Here is a 2,356-nt window from a genome sequence, read left to right on the forward strand (position 1 = left end):
GAAAGACAGAAGTGCCAGGCTTTCTAACAGGAAGCAGAGGGGTGTTCCAGAGGGACCGGCACAGGACAAGGATGCCAGCCTCTTTGAGGAGGGAAATATGGAGAGCTACTGAGGAAAGAGAATGAATCTGTCTGGAGGCTAGAAAAGCAGTTCTGGGTCCTGGGGGAGGGTCACTGGAGGAGAGAAAAGCAGAGAGCTATACCCCTGTGGGCTTCAGAAGACATGGGATACTGAAGAATAGAAACCAGAGAGGCTGTGGCTGGGGGCCAGGAGGGTTGGATTCGGCCCAAGCCCCAGGGACCAGGGAAAAAGGTGGTCCAGGTTGGGGCTGGCAGAAGCTGACTTGGTCGGCTTATGAAAGGAGGCACTCAGCACAAGAAGGGCAGGTGGGGAGGGGAGGGTGTGGTGGGGGGGAGGTCGGGGCTAGGTCCAGGGAGGCTGACTCACCATGGTCTTCGGGTATCACAACTTGACAATAATAGCAGTTTCTGACAAATACCTTTTCTTTTTGAACCTTTTTACCTGGACCTAACAATCAAATTTTAATTTTTAAAAGAATATCCTAAAAGCCAATTATTAAAAATTAGTCTTACGGACTTTAAAAGCCAGGTTCAGAGGTCAGCTAGTTTCTGACTCCACTGTTCTCTCTTTTTCAGTAAAACTTCCACTTCCAGGCTTTTTCCAACTTATTGTACAAATAGGGATCCCCATACTGCTGCTACAAAATCTGGAAGTTTATAACTTCTTAAATTAAACTTCTTTAAAAGACATGGTCATATGAAATGACTTAACAGTTTTCTAATCCATTCATCATTTTAACAGTACAATTGTCAATCTAACCACACTTAGAGAAATTGTTTCTCTAACAACACAGGTGAACCTAGCAGTTGTTACCAGGCAATATAACAAAATTTTAGAAATACAACAATACCACAAACAGATGTAAACCTTTAGAATCATAATTAATTAATTACCAATCTGGCTGGATGTATGTTCACTTTCATCTTATCACCATTTACATAAACTTCACATCTGAGAAAATTCACATATGAGGCAATTCTATTTAACTTGAATGTTTGTTTTTGCCAATCAATATACTAAATACTTTTACAATTAAGAATACTATTACAATTTGGAATCACCTGTTATAACCAGGTCAGTTTAAAGTGACATACTGGATCAATATTCATGTTAAATTTAATAGAACCTACTCACAGATCTAATTCAAAGGGTAGGTGGACACAATCCTTTCCATCTCTCTATAACTTCATCTATTGGGTTTTTAACTCAGGCTATCAAGCCTTTTACTCTAAGCTGCTTGCTCAAGATTTTAATTTACTAATCTTCCACTTTTATCACAGTCTCTCTTTTCCTTTTCCCATAAACTTTAGTGACAAGCAGTAAAATGAACTCTAATTTATCTTAAGCATTAAATTAGGAAGGACACATCTTCACTTTTCACTTCTTTTCTGGTTGGGTCCCATTACACAAAACCTTTTTCTCCTTTAGGTAGGCAGAAAAAGGGTTAAAATGCTTCTCTAGCTGTTTCCCTTTTGATCTTTAGGGAGGAGTTAACCCTTCCTTATCTTGAAACTTTTTTTAGTGCAGAGAAGTTCAAAGGAACTTTTCCCATGTACCTTTAAGTTTTTCTCCTGAGCTGTTACCTTTAAGTCTTTCTGCTCAGATAACTCTGCCCTTTTTTTGAGCAGAGGTTATTCCAGAGCCCTGAGAACTTGGTCTTAACACTTCTCAGGCTTTCTTTTCTCACATACCCTGTTTTCTCCCATCTTCAACATAAATCAATCTCCCCCGCCCCCAACTTGACTTTAACTTGTGGGTTTTTTTCCTTACAGTGTTAAACTTTAACCAGATGGACACATAGCCTGCTCTGCTCCCTCCTCAGGAATGCCAGTGTGATAGGGAGGGGCAAGGGGGGAGTTTACTGCCCACTGCTGCAGGGCTGACAGGCTACTCTCACTCATTCAGGGACACACAGGCACAAACAGACAGACAAAAACACACAAACACAAAACAGAGACACCTTGGGACAGATACCAGAAACCAGAATGGGCAGAGGCCTAATATCTTAGCGCATGCCCGGGAGATCATGCTTATTCAGCTGCGTCCGGCCCCAAATCTCCACCAGCACCAGAAGGGAATTCCCACCAGAAACCAGAAAACAGAACCCTGACTCAACTTACCCTCTGGGGCTCTGGAACATCTCAGAGATCGGTTCCCCTAGAGGGCAGGTCGGCATCAGGGGGGACGTCTGGCCTAAAAGTCAATTATTAGTCAATATTAGTCCAGCTCCCCTAGAGGTCGGGACGAGGAGACGCCCACTACATGAGGACGAGAC

The 2,356-nt window shown here is 42.5% G+C and overlaps 1 long non-coding RNA gene across 1 annotated transcript in view; it reads right to left on the minus strand.

Annotated features, from left to right (window-relative positions):
* The window catches only part of LOC118833044, a 66,217-nt gene extending 63,972 nt beyond the window's left edge, over positions 1–2,245 (minus strand). Inside the window, exon 1 of the long non-coding RNA XR_005009268.1 lies at positions 2,202–2,245. This is a non-coding gene — a long non-coding RNA (uncharacterized LOC118833044). The remainder of the gene's footprint in view (positions 1–2,201) is intronic.
* Between the last annotated feature and the right edge of the window lie 111 nt (positions 2,246–2,356).

The sequence above is a fragment of the Trichosurus vulpecula genome, chromosome 1 (assembly GCF_011100635.1).
Source record: "Trichosurus vulpecula isolate mTriVul1 chromosome 1, mTriVul1.pri, whole genome shotgun sequence".
Classification (NCBI taxonomy): Eukaryota; Metazoa; Chordata; class Mammalia; order Diprotodontia; family Phalangeridae; genus Trichosurus; species Trichosurus vulpecula.